The 11,443-nt window shown below is 38.1% G+C and overlaps 1 pseudogene; it reads left to right on the forward strand.

The window, feature by feature from the left end:
• The window catches only part of LOC102470041 (RNA polymerase II-associated protein 3-like), a 34,212-nt pseudogene extending 31,723 nt beyond the window's left edge, over positions 1-2,489 (forward strand).
• Positions 2,490-11,443: the final 8,954 nt, after the last annotated feature.

The raw sequence follows: 11,443 nt of genomic DNA on the forward strand, positions 1-11,443 counted from the left end.
CCACGGCCTGGCCGGGGCCCCGGGGGGGCCCCCCCGAGCCCGGAAGGGCCCGGGAGGTCCCGTTACCAGACGAAGCCTTGGCGTCCGGCCCGCCTCTGCCGCCGCCGCCGGCTTAGCAGGGCCCCAGGGGGGACACGCCGAGCCCGGAAGGGCCCGGGACGTCCCGTCAATGCTATCCTATCCTTTGGGTATATACTCAGGAGTGGAATTGCTAATCATATAGTGGTTCTTTTGGTGGGTCTTTGGAAAAACTCCATATTGTTCTTCACAGTGACCATACTACTTTACATTGCCACCAGTGATGTCGGAGTGTACCCTTTTCACCGTAGCCTTGCCAGCATTTATCATTCTTTATTTGGTTAATCTTTGTCATTCTGACTGGAGTTAGGAGGTAACTCATTGTGGTTTTGATTTGCACCTCCCTTTTGACAAGAAATGTTGAACATTTTTGATATACTTTATGGCTACTGGTATGTCTTCCTTAGAGAATTGTCCACATCATTTTCCCTTTTAATGTAATTAAGGTTTTTTTTTTTTCCATGTGGCTGAGTTGCTTGAGATCCCAGTATATTTTGGCTATCAGTCTCTTATCTGAGGTATCTCATTATGATGCATCACCCAACTCTAATTATTGTTTCTTTTGCTGTACAGAATTTTATTCATTTATTTTTTAAGAGAGAGATCTACTGTAGAGTCTGCGTGCTCACCAGAGAGACAGAGAATGACATAGAGAAAGTTAGAAATCACCCCCAGGGAGGATGACCATGCCACAATTTGTTCCCTTCCATTCTTCTTCCTGGATGTTTTGCATGCACACACATTTGCCGATTATATGGATGTGGCACCATGTCTGAGACTTGAACCATGGTTAGTCATATAGGAGTCCAGGGCCATAACCAGTATGCCACCTGCTGGTCCCACAGAATCTTTTTTAAAGTTTTTTAGATTTTCTATAAGGTGCGTGCACTTGCCAGATATAGAGATAAAGAAACAGAAGGTGAGAAATCACATCCTAGGGAAGATATCCATACCACAATCCCTTCTCCTCCATTCTCTCAGGATTTTGAGCACACATGCACATGTGCCTGGCATGAGTTTTAAGTTGCCAGGTCCAGAACTCAAACCTTAGTAAACTATGAGGGAGTCCAGTGATGTAGCCATTACACCATATGTTTGTCCCCACAGAAGCTTTTTAACCTGATGTAATCCCACTTGTCTATTTTGGGGATTATTTTCTATGGTTTGGGGATCTTATTTAAGAAGTCTTTCTCATTCTGGTATCTCCAAGGGTTTCTCCTGTGTTTTCCACCAGTAGTTTTACAGTTTGAAGTTCTATGTTTAGATATTGATTTATTTTGAGTTGATTTTTATTAATGGTGAGAGAGAAGGATACAGTTTCAATTTTTGTGGATAGATATCCCATATTTCCAGCACCACTTGCTGAATGGATTGTCTTTGGAAATCAGTTGTCTCTATGTTTGAAGTTTATTTCTGTGTTCTCTATTTTGTACCATTGATATATATATGTCTATAAAATTTTAAAATAAAATGTTTTTGTCTCTATATAGTGCTCATTCTGAATTTTTATCAATATAATTTTTTTAGAATTTTTTTATTGATCTTCATTTATTTTAATTTGACCAAAATGGAACAGAGTGAGAGAGAGAAAAAGAGAGAGAGAGAGAGAGAGTGATAAAGCAAGCCCCCAGGTATGGGACACTAACTGTGTTCGGCCATGTGAGAGTTCTGTGTTTTTAACCACCACACCACCTGTTTGTGCTATATCAATATAAAACTTAAAAATAAAGTGAAATGTGACAATCTCCTGTTTATAACTTGGTAAACTTAAAATTTTATACCAGCCTATAGTCAATCCTAGATAGTGTTCCATGTACAACTAAAAATATGTGTATTCTCTACTTATTGAAGAAAATGTTTTATAATTGTCTGTCAAGTCATCTGGTTTATGGTATCCTTTAAGTCCACTATCTTTGTTTATTGTGCATCTACATGATCTGTGCAATGGTGAGAGTGGGGTCTAAAATCTTCAGCTGTGAATTTGTTCTTCTCTCTTTTCCTGTAGCTGCACCAATACTTGTTTTTTGTATATTGTGCTCCAATATTAGGTGCATATATAACTGTAATTATTATATTTGATGAGTTTTTTTTTTAATATTGCCATAGGGCATGCATACTCACTGGAAAGAGACAGAGGGAGGGCAAGTGAGAAATCACACTCCAGGGAGGATGGCCATGCCACAATTCTTCATTTTTCTCATGGGGTTTGAGGCACACATGCACACATGCCCAGTGTGATTTTCAAGTTCCTGGGACTGACACTCAAACTATGCAGTCAAGTATGTTTGAACTTGAACTGCAGAGTTGCCATGTAGGATCCAGCAACTTAACCATCATGCCATCTTCTGACCCAATGAGTTGAGTTGAACTTTAAATATCTCCTTTGTTTCATTTTACAGATTTTAGATTGAATTTTATTTTGTCTGGTATTAACATAGAAACTCCTGCTGCTTTTATTTTTCCTAGGCATGGCTACATTATTTTGCTTGCTATTTCCAATTTAAAAAATATAATGTTAGTGAAGGGGATAAGGAGATAAAAAGAGTGAAACAGTTTGTTTAACTTGACCAATATCATTCTCAGAATATTTTTAAAAATGTTTTAGAAATTAAGAAAACAAAATTAGTATTGGAATCACAAAGGAAAACAATGACATATCTATTCTCTTACTCAAATTCTAAACATTTTGAAAAGTAAAACAATGCAAACAAAAATATTTCACTTAAAATTGTAAGGGAGAAATGGCCTTGCCAGATGCCAGGCTGCCTTTGGCTGCAGGGTCTAACAGCATGGACCTGTCACTCATCCCTTCCCCAACTCACCTTTGGACTTCAGGTTTGTGTCTTGGACATTGAAGAACAACTTGGGCCCCTCCCTACGCCATCCAATTCAAGTGAATTCCCTTGACACATGCAGGGCTGCCTGTGGTTTCAAGGCCTGATGACTGAATCCCATGGTCGTCTCCTCCCAACTTGCCTTTGGATATTAGGTTTGTGTCTTCTTGGGATTTTAAGAAAAACTTGTGCCCTTCCCTATCCTATGTGGATACTAGCTCAAGTGAAAGACTTCTCCAGTCATGAGACTGATTGTGGTTGCAGAACCTAACGGCTAGGTCTCATGGCACATCCCCTCTCCCATTCAACTTTGGACTTATAGTTTTAATCTCCTTGGGACTTGAACATAAACTTGCACCTATCTCTGTCCCATCCAAATATGGGTTCAAGAGAATGGCCTATCTGGTTCCCAGACTGACTGTGGCTGTAGGACCTAACAGCTTGGTTCCATGACTCATCCCCTCCCTCCTTGCTTTTGGACTTTAGGATTGTCTTCTTTGGACTTGAAGATGAACTAGACACTCTCTCTGCCCCAACCAGATACTATTTCAAGCCAACAGTTTTACTGAATGCCAGGCTGTTTGTTGCTGCAGGCCTAAAGGTCATGACCCATGGCTCATCTCCTCTACCACTCGCCTTTGGACTTCTGGCTTGTGTCTTGGGACTATAAGACAGTCTTGTGCACCTTGCCAGATCATCCAGAAACCAGTTCAAGTGAACAACCTTGCTGGGCACCAGGCTAACTGTGACTGCTGGGCCAAATGGCCCAGATCCATGGGTCATTCCCTCCCACACTCTCCTTTGGACTTCAGGTTTGTGTCTTCTTGGGACTTTAAGGTAAACTTGTGCCCCTCTCCACTCTATCTGGATAGCCGTTCAAATGAACATCCATTCCAGATGCTAAGCTGTCTGTGGCCACAGGGCTTAATGGAGGGATCTCTTGGCTCATCCCCTTCCCCACTCCACTTTGGACTTCATGTTTGGGTCTTGAAATCTCAAGACAAACTTGCTTCTCTCTTCTCCCCATCTAAACACCACTTCAAGTGAACAGCCTTGCCAGATCCCAGGCTGTCAGTGACTGCTGGGCCTGTAGCTGAGACCCATCACTCGTATCTGACCCTACTGGCCTTTGAACTTCAGCTTTGTGTCTTGGGAGTTTAAGAAAAATTTTTGCTCCTCCCTGCCCCATCTGGATACCCACTAACCAGATGCCAGGCTGCCTGTGTTTTCAGGACTGAATGGCCTGGTCCCTTGGCTCATCCCTTCCTGCACTCGCCTTTGGACTTCAGGTTTGTGTCTTGAGAGTTAAAGACAAATATGCATCCCTCCCCATTCCATCCAGACACTGGTTCAAGTGAACAGCCTTGCCAGATGCCAGGTCACCTGTTGTTGTAGGGGCTAATGGCCTGGACCCATGGCTCATTCTTTCCCCTTTGGAATTCATGTTTGTGTCTTGGGACAGTAAGACAAGTTGCTCTCCAATCCACCCCGTCTGGATAGCAGTTCAAGCAAAAGTCCTTGCAGGATGCCAGGGTGCCTGGGGCCAGGACCTGTGGCTCTCCCCCTCCCCCACTTGACTTTGAACACACAGGACTCAGTGTTATGGATAGCACACGGCATGATTTCCATACTCTGTGATCTTTTCTTTGCTCTTGAGATGAAACTCAGCAGCTCAATTTCAAGTGCACCTGCATTTTAGAAATAGAGAGGACTTTGGGTCACCCAGGACTTGTGACAGCAGTCTAGGGTGCTGCAGAGCAACAGAGAAGCAGAGCAGAAGAGTGAGCACCAATTTTCTACTCCTGGACACCTTTCAATGCTCAAAGATACCTGGAATAATTTAGGAAGGATCGCATACATTCCCAGACAACTACGAACAATTGCAGAAGCTGAAGACATATTATAAAACCATAAAATGCTCCCCCAAAGGAAAAAATAAATTCTGCATCACCCACAGAGAACACAATGGAAGTTGTGAAACTGTCAGATAAGCCATTCAGAATATTTGCAATGACCATACTAAATGAGAGGTAAGAGAAAAAAGACAACAAGCTCCAGGAGATGAGGAAGTCATTCAATTATTTGAAAGAAGAAATAAACACTATACAAAGAATCAAATGCAATTGTTAGGGATGAAGAATGTGATACAGGAAATTAAAATATCCCTAAAAAGTTTTAAAAGTAGATTAGATCCTGCAGAAGATCAAAGTTGGAACATAGGTGACAAAATCTCTGACCCAGAAAAAAGTATCAAAAACACTGAGAAAACAACCAAGAATGAGAGTAACATATGAGAAATACTAGAAACCATCAAGCACCCCAACATCCAGATAATTGGTATCCCAGAAGAGGAAGAAAATAATAAGGGCATTGATAATTTCTTTCACGAAATCCTGGAAGATATCTTACTAAATCTAGAGAGTCATTCAAATATCCAGGTTCAAGAAATACATAGGGCACCAAATAGAATCAAATAAAGAAGATCTTCTCCAGGGCACATCATAGTCAGACTGGTCACAACCAAGACATGGTACTAAAATTAGCAAGAGGGAAATGTCCTTACTTACAAAGGTTATACCATCAGACTAACATCAGACTTCTCAACAGAAACAATGCAGGCAAGGAAAGAATGAGGAAATATAGTCAAAGTGTTAAATTAAAACAATTACAACCAAGAATACTATACCTGACAAGATTGTCATTTATATGGGGAAAACTAGTTAAAAATTTATGCATAAACAAAACCTGAAAGAATTTACCAACTCCAGATCACATCTTCAAATGCTTCTGAAGAAAGTGCCATACCAGGAAAACTAAAATGTCAGATGGAGAGTTATTAGAGAACATAAAACAACAAAGAATATGTCTCCATCAATGATAATAACCAGTCTAGAAATATCAATAATTAGGTTGAATGTTAATGGATTAAATACTCTAATTAAGAGACACAGATTGGCTGAATAGATAGAAAAAAAAATCAGAAACTCTCTATCTGCTCCCTCCAAGAAATGCACGTTATGAATAAAGACATGCATATAGTAAAAGTGAAGGACTGGAGAAAAGAAAGTCCATGAAAATGGAAATAAAAAAGGGCCGGAGTTGCAATACTGATTTCAGACATAATAGACTTGAAGACAAAGACTTAAAGAAGAGACAAAAGAGAGCATTAAATAATACTAAAAGGGTTAATTCAGCAAGAAGACATAATGCTTGTAAATATCTATGCATCCAACCCAGGAGCACAAAAACATGTGAAGGAAAGACTGCTGAAGCTAAATGGAGAGATAAGGTTCAACACAATAATCGTTGTGGATCTCAACGCCCCATTATCTCCTTTAGATAAATTTTCTAGACAAAAAATAAGCAGAGATACAGGACCTAAATATTATAAATTAAATGGGATTGACAGACATCTATAGAACTTGACAAGTTGCTCTCCAATCCGCCCCATCTGGATAGCAGTTCAAGCAAAAGTCTTTGCAGGATGCTAGGGTTCATGGGGCCAGGACTGATGGCTCATCCCCTCCCCCACTTGCCTTTGAACACCCAAGACTCAGTGTTATGTATAGCACACAGTATGCTTTGTGCACTCTGTGATCTTTTCTTTGATCCTGAGGTGAAACTCAGCAGCTCAGTTTCGAGTGCACCTGCATTTTAGAAACAGAGAGGACTTTGGGTCACCCAGGACTTGTGACAGCAGTCCAGGATGCTGCAGAGCAACGGAGACGCAGAGCAGAAGAGCGACCACCAATTTTCTACTCCTGGACACCTTTGAATGCTCAAAGATACCTGGAATAATTTAGGAAGGATCACATACATTCCCAGATGACTACAAACAATTGCAGAGACTGAAGAAATATTATAAAATGCCTCCCCCAAAGGAAAACATCAATTCTGCATCACCCACAGAGAACACAATGGAAGTTGTGAAAATGCCAGATAAGCCATTCAGAATATTTGCAATGACCATACTAAATGAGAGGTAAGAGAAAAAAGACAATAAGCTCCAGGAGATGAGGAAGTCCTTTAATGATTTGAAAGAAGAAATGCACACTATAAAAAAAGAATCAAATGCAATTGTTAGGGATGAAGAATGTGATACAGGAAATTAAAATCTCCCTAAAAAGTATTAAAAGTAGATTAGATCATGCAGAAGATCAAATTTTGAATGTAAGTGACAAAATCTCTGACCCAGAAAAAAGTATCAAAAACACTGAGAAAACGAAATTAAAGTCTCCCTAAAAAGTATTAAAAGTAGATTAGATCATGCAGAAGATCAAATTTTGAATGTAAGTGACAAAATCTCTGACCCAGAAAAAAGTATCAAAAACACTGAGAAAACAACCAAGAATGAGAGTAACATATGAGAAATACTAGAAACCATCAAGCACCCCAACATCCAGATAATTGGTATCCCAGAAGAGGAAGAAAATAATAAGGGCATTGATAATTTCTTTCACGAAATCCTGGAAGATATCTTACCAAATCTAGAGAGTCATTCAAATATCCAGGTTCAAGAAATACATAGGGCACCAAATAGAATCAAATAAAGAAGATCTTCTCCAGGGCACATCATAGTCAGACTGGTCACAACCAAGACATGGTACTAAAATTAGCAAGAGGGAAATGTCCTTACTTACAAAGGTTATACCATCAGACTAACATCAGACTTCTCAACAGAAACAATGCAGGCAAGGAAAGAATGAGGAAATATAGTCAAAGTGTTAAATTAAAACAATTACAACCAAGAATACTATACCTGACAAGATTGTCATTTATATGGGGAAAACTAGTTAAAAATTTATGCATAAACAAAACCTGAAAGAATTTACCAACTCCAGATCACATCTTCAAAAGGTTCTGAAGAAAGTGCTATACCAGGAAAACTAAAATGTCAGATGGAGAGTTATTAGAGAACATAAAACAACAAAGAATATGTCTCCATCAATGATAATAACTGGTCCAGAAATATCAATAATTAGGTTGAATGTTAATGGATTAAATACTCTAATTAAGAGACACAGATTGGCTGAATAGATAGAAAAAAAAATCAGAAACTCTCTATCTGCTCCCTCCAAGAAATGCACGTTATGAATAAAGACATGCATATAGTAAAAGTGAAGGACTGGAGAAAAGAAAGTCCATGAAAATGGAAATAAAAAAGGGCTGGAGTTGCAATACTGATTTCAGACATAATAGACTTGAAGACAAAGACTTAAAGAAGAGACAAAAGAGAGCATTAAATAATACTAAAAGGGTTAATTCAGCAAGAAGACATAATGCTTGTAAATATCTATGCATCCAACCCAGGAGCACCAAAATATGTGAAGGAAAGACTGCTGAAGCCAAATGGAGAGATAGGGTGCAACACTATAATGGTTATGGATCTCAACACCCCATGATCTCCTTTAGACAAATTTTCTAGACAAAAAATAAACAGAGATACAGGACCTAATGATATTATAAATTACATGGGATTGACAGACATCTATAGAACATTCCACCCTAAGACCACAAAATACACCTTTCTCTCACCCAAGCATGAAACATTTTCAAAGATTGACCATATAATAGGACATAAATCAAACCTTAAAAATTCTTGAAACAAATAACAATGTGTACACAAATTTCCATAATCTTTGTGACATGGCAAAAGCAGTCAGAAGAGGGAAATTCATAGCAATTAGTGCATGTAAAAAATAAATGATGGAAAGTGGCAAATAGACATCATGCTTAACATCATGCCTCATGGATTTGGAAAAACAACAACAAAAACAAAAAGGAATGCCAGGCAAAAAGAAATCATAAAAATTCCAGCAGAAATAAATAAAATAGAAAATAAATGAACTATACAGAAAAACAAATGAAAACAAAAGCTGCTTCTTGGAAAAAATGAAAAAGATTGACAGATCATTAGCTAGACTGATGAAGAAGAAAGAAAGAAACTAGATAAATCAAATACATAATGAAACAGGCAACATTACAACAGATAGACTAGACATACAAAATATCATTAGAAGATTCAATGGGTGACTATATGTCCACAAACAAGAGAACATAGAGGAGATGGACAAATTCCTGTATGTATATAATGTAGCAAGATTGAATCAGGAGGACAGAAAACCTGAGTAGACCCATACCAACCCATGAGATTGTATCAGTAATAAATGACTTCCTGAAAAATAAAAGATGAGGTCTGGATGGCTTCACTTTTGAATTCTACAAAACTTTTAAGAAAGGGTTAGCCTCTATCCTACAGAAATTATTTCTAAAGACCTAAAAGGAAGGGAACCTCCCAAAATCATTTATGAAGGCTCCATCATCTTCATCCACAAAAGAGATATAGACATGACAAAAATGGCAAATTACAGACCAATATCACTGATGAATATGGACACAAAAATTCTCAACAAGGTACTTGCAAATTGTATCCAACAATAAAAAGATTATTCATCACAACCAGGCATGCTTTATTCCACTGATGTAAGTTTGGTTCAACATATATGCAAGACCATAAATATAATACACCATATTAACAGAAAGAAAGATAAAAACCATATGATCATTTCAATTGATGCAGAGCAAGCATATGACCATTTCAACTAATGCATAGCAAACATATGATAAAATAAATCCTCCCTTCATGATTAAAACTTTCTGTAATATTGGTACAGAAGTGTAATTTCTCAACACGATAAAGGCCATATATGAAAAACCTATTACTAACATTATACTGAATGAGGAAAAGCTAAAAGCTTTTCCACTAAAAACTGGTACCAGACAAAACTGCCCACTTTCTCCAGTGCTTTTTAGTATTCTTCTGGAAGTCTTCGCCAATGCAAATCAGAAAAGAGGATAATATAAAAAGTATTCAAATAGGCAAGGAAGAGTTGAAAATATCTTCATTTGCAGATGACATGATGGTATACTTAGAAGATACAAAGGTTTCTATGAAAAAGCTTCTTGAAGTAATAAATGAATAAAGTAGCAGGATAGGAAATCAACATTAAAGAATCATAGCATTTTTATACATGAACAACAAGTTGAACGAAGTAGAGCTGATGAAAGGAATCCCTTTTACTATCACCACAAAGTGGATCAGATATCTAGGGATAAACCAAACTAAAGAAGTCAAAGACATTTACAAAGAAAACTATAAAAATCTTTTAAAAATACACAAAATGGAGAAGAGGATTCCTCATGGCTCCTGCGAACTAGTCATTTCAGGGGATAGGAGAAATGAAGATTTTCTACTGATAATTCAGCCTCCAGCAAACGAAGCTAGCATGGTAGGGAGCCCCTCTGGCCTTCTATCTCTGTCTCTGTGTCTCTGTCTGTTTCTGCTTCTGTCTTCCCCTTTTTTTGTTTTCCTTTTCTGACTTTTTTAAAGGTAAAATTTTTCTCTTGCTCTCAGCTCCACCTTTTGTTTTGTTAATAATCCCCTCTGGTCCTTCTGCCCAGGCAGGAGAGTTGAGGCCTTCCTTCAGAAGAGGATTCCTCATGGCTCCAGCAGCTTTCAATATTTTAGGTTTTTAAAATTTTTTTCTGTTTTTTTTTTTTAAGAAAAACAATAATTACAATTATTTTTTGTCTTTTTTCTCTTTCTTTGTTGTTGTTTTTCTCTCTCATTTTTATTTTTTTCTTGTCTCTCCACTCTTCAATATCCATTTAATGTATTTCTAGATGGATCTAAGGGCACTGTAGCTAAACATCCAAATGCTATTAGGGTTAACATATTCCTCAATATCTACTGAATCTGCTGCACCAGTGATCACACAGAATGGCAAAGAGATTCCAGATCACCTCTTTCTGCTTGCTCCTAAACACTCAGATTGAAATTCAAGAATTCAGAAGAAACACACCATCCATCAGATGACAAGAAATCACTGCAGGACCACAAGAAATAAGGGAAAGCAAGAAAATACCTCTCCTCCAAGGGAAAAGAATAATTCCTCTTCATCCACAAGCAGTTCAATGCAAATCATGGAAATGTCTGATAAAGAATTTAGAGTATTCATAATGGCAAAGCTACCTGAGATGGAAGAGAAGAGAGACAATGAACCGCTAAAGACAAAGGAGAAAGAAGTTGTCGAGTTCCAGGAGGTGAGGAAATCTTGCAATATCTAAAAGAGGAATTACAAGCTTTACAAAAGAGTCAAACAGAACTGTTAGAAATGAAGTCTATAATACAGGAAGTCAAAATCTCCCTTGAAAGTATTAAAAACAGACTAGATCATACAGAAAATAGAATCTCAGACATAGAAGAGAAAATTGTTGGCCTAGAAAAATCCACCATGAAGACTGAGAAAATGGCACAAAAATTTGAGAATAATATATGAGAAGTACTAGATACCATCAAACGTCCAAACATCCAGATAATTGGCATTCCAGAAGGTGAAGATAGCCATAAGGGCATTGATAATCTATTCCATAAAATCCTGCAAGAAAACTTTCCAAACCTAGAGAGGCATTCAAAGATCCAGTCCCAAGAAATACAAAGGACCCCAAATAGAATCAACCCAAGAAGATCT

This window comes from Tupaia chinensis, unplaced genomic scaffold, assembly GCF_000334495.1.
Source record: "Tupaia chinensis unplaced genomic scaffold, TupChi_1.0 Scaffold000476_1, whole genome shotgun sequence".
In the NCBI taxonomy this organism is placed as follows: Eukaryota; Metazoa; Chordata; class Mammalia; order Scandentia; family Tupaiidae; genus Tupaia; species Tupaia belangeri.